The sequence below is a fragment of the Parus major genome, chromosome 5 (assembly GCF_001522545.3).
Source record: "Parus major isolate Abel chromosome 5, Parus_major1.1, whole genome shotgun sequence".
Classification (NCBI taxonomy): domain Eukaryota; kingdom Metazoa; phylum Chordata; class Aves; order Passeriformes; family Paridae; genus Parus; species Parus major.
The window spans coordinates 61,074,262-61,082,687 of NC_031774.1; positions in this window are offsets into that span (position 1 = coordinate 61,074,262).

Here is an 8,426-nt window from a genome sequence, read left to right on the forward strand (position 1 = left end):
TGGCCTGGGTAGATGCTGCTTTGAGACTGGGTCTTCTTGTGCAGATGAAGAAATAAATATCCTTAAAAAGACAGAAGTGAAGACTTGAGTGGAAAGACATATACAGTATCAGCAATAAAGTACACAGCATATTGTGATTGTGGTATGGACTGCACTGTAAGTAATTTTATTTGGATTCAGAAATGAAGTTTAACAAGAAACTGTGAGTTTATTTATTGCTCAGAATGACTAACTGCATAAACCAATTGAATGTTAAAGTGTAAACATTGTCTTGATAATAAACAAAGAACACATGTTATGTCTAGTCAGAGTGAGCATAGTATCAGTGACTGTGTTTTGCATGTTTTAATGGTTTCACTAATGGACCATTCATTCATCTCTCTTCCAGGAATTTGTTTCACTATCCCATTTACCTTTAAAGGCATTTTAATCAGGCTTAAAAAGACAGGAAATAAAATAAAGCCATTTCTTCTGTTTTCTCCTCAGAGTGAAATTTCCTTCATCCACCCACAGAAAAGATGATGTTTCCAAACTCCTGCACAGGAAATGTAATGGAGTGGTTCTGGAGAGATATGCTAGTCATAATTTCTATCCTATTTAGCCCCACATTATTTGGCTCATTATACTGAATTATACTGGCATCATATACACTTGTGCTGATCCCTGATAATATATTTCCTCTTACAAGTCTGTACTGCTGTGGTGTGCAGTGGGGCTCACTGTAACACTTAGGTGTTACAGGTAGACAGCAACAACTGCAATACAACAAAACAGATAAAACAAACCACCAGCAGCATCCCAGTGAGGACTGGGTGTGGGTGGGAGCCTGTCTCACCTGCTGTGCCCTGCTCACACCACACAGAGACACCTCAGACCTGAAACAACTGAGCACTGATGTGATCAAATGCCCCCTACCCCTGGCAGAATGCAGAGAAAGGAGGAGGCTGCCCCAGTACCTTCACCTGCTGAGGTATCCAGACCAAGAGCTGGATAGACTGTTCATGAGAAGACCCCCAACAGCCACAATTACATGGGCTGACATGGCTCTGCAGATTGCACCAGATCCATAATATTGCTGGTAGCTTGGACAGTGATTTTAACCAAACTAATGAAGCTCTCCATTATCATCATGGGAGGTGGCTGAGGGTGGGTTGAGTGACGTGGATCCCTTCATAGACCTTAACATCAAATGTCACTGCAGCCAGAGTACCTCCCTGTCACTTGTGGGCCTTCACACCAAAGTGCAGGAGAGGCAGCAAACCAAGGAGGGATATTTCCCACAATCACCTTATACCAGGACTCATCCAGGGGCTGGGTGTGAGAAACTCAGTCTGCATGTTCCTCCTGGCTCTGTCCAGTTCATTGATATTGCCCTGCGAAGTGCGTGGAGTACTGGTGGAGGAGAGGCCACAGCGAGTGGCTAATGAAGCTTCAAGAGCAAAGTAAATCAGGACACGGGTGACTCATAGAAACACAGAATTTTTAGATTGGAAAGGCCTTCTAAGGTCCTCGAGTCTAACCATTCCCCACCACTGCCAAGGCCACCACGAACCCATGTCCCCAAGTGCCACACCCACATGGCTTTGAAATCCCTCCAGAGGCAGGGACACCACCACTGCCCTGGGCCACCTGTGTCAGGATTGGGCAACTTTTCTTCCATTAAGAAATCTTCCCCAATATCCAACCTAAATCTCTTCTGGCACAACTTGAGTTTGGTTCCTCTTGGATCATCCCTATTTCTAGTGAAAAGAATTTGCACTCCAGACTGAGACTGTGGCTGTTTGCCAGAGCTGAGGTGTGCTCTCTGAGACAGTGCCTGTAAGGAGAGACTGGAAGAGCTTTCCTGGGAAAAACTGGAATACCTTCAAGCATGGGGGGCTTGCATGGAGGAAATCTGGTTGGGGATCAGCTGAACGTCTCGTCTCCTCCAGCCAGAGATAGAGAAATAACAGAATGTCCCTCGTGTGGATAGCAAGGGCACTGCTGGCCAACAAAAGGTGCTAGGGAATGGGAGAAACTCTGCATACACTCATCAATGTGCTTATTAAAACAAAATGCAGCAAAGTGAACAAAGGTGATGATCTTCCTGGTAGCTGGTTTAGGGCCCTGTATAAGCCACTGGTTTTACACAGCAGAAGTGCAATAAGGATTTGTTGGTTTGTTGTTTTGTTGTTTTGTTTTTTTGTTGTTTTGGTTTTTTTTTAAATATGTGAACATCACTTTCAACAAATTGCATAGCAGCACTCCAGGGCAGGCACACTGAACAAGGCGCTGGTTTACATAGTATAAAAAAAATACCAGCAGATAAAAAGGGAACTCTTTGTAGTGAAAGTTGTCACTGTAAGAACAGGGATTTTTCTTCACAGACTTCTAACAAGGTAGAACTGTTTTTTGTGATACAATCTGGCTTGTTTTTATCAGCAAAAGTGTCTCTTTTCCAAGAGATTGAGTTTCAATAGTTCATCTTACCAAATAATTTTTGGCAGGCAAAAAAGCAGTTTCCAAGTCTGAAACAGGACTTTCTTTAACTTTGCTGATGATAGGAACGCAAATCTTTAGAACATTTAAAGGACAGGTGTAGAAGTAGCACTTTCAGACAACTGGGTCAGCTTTATCTGCATGCATTTCAAATATCAGCAAGAGAGTGTAGCTAGTGCTAAACCTGGCAGGAAAAGATTGGGGGGTGGCTCCTACAGGTCCAAATAACCTGATAGTGTACAACGTTGGACTGTCCCCATGTTCCTGACCACGTGTTGCCCGTTGCATTTTTTATCCTGCCTCAGGTGAGTGCTCTCACGTGGCACAATCAACTAAACTCAGCTGTGGCTGCCACCACATGAATAAAAACTATCAACTGACATAAATCCTGTTTTGTGCTTGGAATTTAGGTTTTATACCATCAGGATGGTCAGTCACTGGCACCTGCTGCTCAGAGGGGTTGTGGGGTCTCCGTCTTTGGAGATAATTCAACAGCTGACTGAACACAGCTCTGAGCAAACCACTCTGGGTGACCTTCTCATACCAATGGGGCTGGAGCAGTGACCTCCAAAAATCTGTTCTAACCTCCACCATTCTGTGATTTTGATGTTTCATGGATGAGAGGGAAGCAGAGCTTGGTGTTGTTAATGAATACAGCTCTCAAATACAGTGTGGGGAAAAGGCCAGCGGGGCCACTTCAGACCCAGTGGAGGCTGCACGAGAGATGACCCAGCTGGCCTGGATAAACAGGTAAGTGTGGGAGAACTAGACTGAGCTGGGGGTAAAGGCTGCCCAGTTCATTCAGCTGTGTGTTCAAACTGCAGTGTTCACACCTGCATGTTCCTGGTTGGACATGGGACCAGGTACTTGTGAGCACAGGAAACACCACAGCTCAATGAAATTAAACCCACAGCTGCCGTAGACATGGACATTTGCTCAAAGAAAAGGAAGGCACCACGGCTGTGGGGCAGGAGAACAGAAAGTAAAGACTGAAACAAAAGCAAAAGGCACAATGAAATTGCTAATGACATTCAATAGTGGCAAAGGCCCTGACTGTTAACATGGATGTATATTAACCTCTGGCAGTGACTCTGAAGGAAACCATAGATTTGTACCTTAGAAGGCTGCAAAACAAGATCAGAACGCAGCACTTCAGCGGACAAGCTACTAGAATCATGCACATATCAGAAATTAATTTCTCTTGCTTAACTTAGTATATCACATAAAATTACTTAACGGTCCTCTTTGGTCTTAAAATCCACGTTCTTAACAAAATGCAAGAATGAACAGCAAGATGTCTCCCTGGGATCTTGTATTATGCATGTCCTCCTCTGGTGGAACTCTGCAGACAACATATGGATGACGGTTCATTGAGTGAGACTGTCTTTTATAGGTAATAATGCAAATAAATTGCTTTATCAAGGTGCAGAATACACATTTCACACTCTTTTGAAACTCTTGGCCAGATTTCCGAATCATATTTCATTTTGCTGAGGTACAGAATTTTTTGTGTGTATTTCTTTCCCACTTCTGGTTTTCTTTCCTGCCCCGAGCATGCATAGAGAAAAGGTTGCTACTGTATACTAGGGCAAAGGCAAACCTAGGTAAATCTACAAAGGTGTCCAGCCCAGACTTGCAGGTAAGTCTGACCCCTGTGTGCAAACATCACCATTCCAGAGCTGGTGCCAGTTTTGCTCATTGTAAATCCTCTAGACAGAATTCTTATGAGCTTATGTATTGTTAATTTCAGTATGTAACAGCTATCAGGACACTTCTGAAATGGAGGTGAATGGGTTCTAGCATTTACCATCATTTTTATCCTGGAATCGTTTTTCTTCACTGCTTTTCCCCATCCTCTCTAACACACTAGGCACATTTGAATAGTGTGCCTGTAACTGCAGTATGTTTTCAGAACACCCTTCCTTGAGTAAGAAAATAGAAAAACTGTAATTGGAAGCCTTATGTTAATACATTGTGTTGTCATAAACATGAAAGTGCTGATGGAAGAGAAATTAATAAATACTCTCTTGTTACTCTTCTACTGTGTGTGAGGAACTGTGAAAAATTGTTCTTTCAATGTTTTTCTCAGAGAAAAAATTTGTCACGGAGAGGGAATGATTAAAGAACTGGTGAATTTGAGAGCTGAGACGCCTGTACAAACTTTTGCCAAAAAAATCACACTCTTGCTACCTTATTCTTGTGAGCAGACAGACCCCTGCCTGCTGACTCAGCTGGAGTACTCTTGTCACAGTAATGCAGAAAAAAAGTGAAAACTAATGCAGGCAGGACTGGCTGTCAGAGGAAAGTATTGCTTTCAAATGACATAGACAGACATATATATCTGGCCCTGAGGAAATTTGGATCAAGAGATTATTTATTTGAGTAAAAAAATCCAGTTGCACATTTCTGCTAGCAGGAGAATTCGTGCAGGAGACGTTGCTGTGGATTTTAGTTTTCTTCTAGCTGAAATTGATCTTTCTCATTCAGCTTTCTTACTATTGTTTTCTAATTCTCTATATCCAAAGACTCAATTCATATTTTGTTGCCTTGTGCTACTTGTAGCCTTGCAGAAAGCCTGAAGGGCCCATCACAGGGTGACATGATGCTTCTCCTCGAGAACTCTGAATTCAAGAAAAGCCCAGGATGTGATGGAGTGCCATGTAAAACTCTTCTTTCTGATTCAGAGTTTGTGTTTTAGGAATATGAGATGGGAGAACTGGTCTCATTCCACGGAGTTTATTTTAGAAATAGCATCTTCCCATATTCCCAGGCAGAAGCAAAGCTGGGAGGAATGTTCCGGAGCAGGGAGCCGAAGGTCTGCTCCTGCTGCTGCTCCCACATGTCGCAAGTGCCAGGTCAGCAGCTCCTGAGACACATAACTGTGCTTGGTTATTTCAATGGGGAGATAAAAACCGATGTTTTAAAAGAAGGAGGAGTAACAAATACATCTATAGTCATCTCTACCTATCAGCCTCTGAATACATGGGTGTAAAAGCATTGCTGGCTCTGGGTCATGGGCCTGGTCCGTCAGGTAAGAAAACGAGAACACAAGATTTGTTGCTGAAGGGGGGAGTTCACAAGGAGGGAACCACGGCTGGGATGGGTCTGGCCCTTTCACCTGTCATCAAAAATTTGCAGGAAAGTATCACTTACTGTACTGTCAGAAAATTGAAATGTCTTTTTTTTCTTGGAAGGGCAGTTATTTTGCAGTGGTTAGTGTCAAGTGGTGATAAACATCCTCTGAAAGAAGAAAAGATGTCTTGCTTTGGGCTTTACTGGAAGAATGCTTTTTACATTTGAACAGCTCCTGAGCAAAGGCCAAACCAGTATCAGTGAGTTTCCATTGGCAAAGCTTTGGGACTGATTCAAAAGGAAATTCTGGAGCATTTGGTGGAATTTGAGGTCACTACACAAAGAGTTTTTAAGTGTAGTAGTAATAGGACAACATTTCCCGATTCATTTATTTCCTGAACACTAATTTATTATTACTGAAGAGTTCAGTCACCACAGGTACATTGCTTCCTTTTCTAAGTTGTCTTACTGTGAGTGCTCTCATACCACACCATTACATACTGTGTATTTTATAATGTTGTGCAAAATCCTCCTTTCACTTGAGGTGGTCAGGCACTAATGTAACAAACTTGGTGATGGATGATAAAGGAATGAGCACTTCCACATAGAATGCAGCTCTGTCAAAGATCCTGAGAGAGAAGAGAACCTCTGAGAATATATGAATTTCATTGAAAATGTATGAAATATCATCCGTGAATCCCAGGCTTACAGGATTCATTAAAAATGACTAAGAAAGACTTTTCCCAGTTTTTTTCTTTCCTGGGGACATAAGTCAGAGTCAGTTGGAATTGTGATAAATACAAGTATTAATCTCAGAGGCTTGTATGCCAAGGGGAAGATGAATAAAAATGCATTTTCTGAATGCTAGGAGCAGGAATAACATATGAGTAAATTACTTTTAAAATTTGCATTTAGCTTTAAAAAAGAAGTATTTATATTAGTACCATCTGTGTTGGCTGCAGCCTGTCTGGCATGGAGCAAAGTGCCTGTATAGTGCTGGAGATGAGGGTCCCCTCTGCTTGGAGCTGCTGGGAACCCCCTGAGCCTGCAGCAGAGTCATTTACCCCTCCCATGTCAAGGCAGAGACCTGTCCTCCCACCCACATCCTTCCCAAGCCACACAGCTCCTGAGGAGGGCCGGGGGAGCTGAGGGGCACATGGTTTGGTGAGCATGGCTGTGGACCCTGGGCTGTGCCCCCAAGGGGACCAGCATCTCCCTGTGCTGCCTTAGCTGCAGCAGTGGCCCAAGCTACCATCAGCCAGGCACAGGGCTGGGTTTTAGCTGGGAAACTGCAGTTCTTGCTGGGGAAACCCCAAGGATTGCAGACTCCAGGATCTACTTAATTTCACTGGATTAAGGACAACATATTCTTCTTAAGAGCCCCCATGAAGGACACTGCCGCATCAAGCAGAAATGTTAGATGAAAGCTGGGAACAACATCCTCAAAAATCAGATTTTTCAAAGACTGAACTCTTCCCCAGTCTAATTTAACCCCCATCAGCACAGAGGTAAGTCTCAGAAATATCCATCCAGAGACATAACTTGAGTCTCTTGAATATATTGCTGTGAAGAAAAATCAAAAGGAGCTGTAAAAAAGGCTGGGAGTAAGTTTCTTTCAGCTGACTGAATGTCCAAATAACAATAGAGAAGAGAAAAATAACAACAATTTAGGTAGAAAGTAAAGACTTTATTTGTCTTGTCTTGAGCTTTGTGATCAGTGAATCACAAAGAGACAGATTCAGACAAGGGCAAAGTACCATGAGGCTACATAGATCTGAGGATGAAGAGGAGTTTTTACACAGAGCATCATGAGACAAGTAGTCACTGCTCAGCCCAGCACTTAACATGTGGCAGCCAGCCATGTTCCCTGGTCCTTCTGTTCCTGTCTGCAATGTTCAGCTGGAAAATGTGATCATCCATTACTTAGCTGGTAGATGGAAATTACCATGAAAATCTAACTTCATTATTTTTAGTATGTCTTTAACTTACATGTTCTAATCATTGCAGCCTAAAGCATGAGGTTATTATTAATTTTATATCAAAATTACATTCTCATTTATATGGGAATATTTATATTTATAAATTTACATATAAATGTAAATTACGGAGATGAAAATACACAGACAAGCTTTCTTATCAGGCAAATATCCGTGAAAAAGTAAAATCAACTAAACTCTATCCCAGAACATTTCTACCAGCTATAGCTGCTACATCATGCAAAACAGACACCTCTTTCTCTGTGTGTCCCACAGCCTGGCAGCACAGCGCCGTTTCTGCTGCTGCCCCAGTTGTGCCACTGGCAATGGTCACTGGCTACAGTGCACCACCAGAGGACCACAAGCCTTGGCACATGTCTTTGGAAGCACACAAGGTCCTAACTGCTTGTCATTGCTTTGGTTTCCAAATGTTATTTGCTCAAATCTCACAACATGTTGATAATTTCTTGATTACCTCTTCACCTCAAAGAAAACAGAGGGCAAATTAGAAATGTGTGTTGAGCATTGGTTTCAAAAAAATCACACTAGAAACAGGAGTTCAGCATTCAGAAAAGAACAGGTAAGGACTGGCAGGTTCAAGGCTGGGACTGTTACAGTCACTGACTGACCTTATGCATCATATTTATGGGTGTGATGTAATATGCTGCGAAATACACTTAACTTTTAAAAATTTTTTGCAGCTGTGACACCCTTCTGTGCATTTCAGTACCTCCAAAGTTAATGTTGTGTTCCCTAGCAAGGATGAAGGTGAGCACTATGAAAGGAGTTGGCAGAATCAGCCCATGGGCTGCCCATGACCCCTCCACTGTGCAAGGGAAAAACGCAAATGGCACACACAACTGCATTCCCACCCACTTTTTATTTATTCTGTCATAAAGG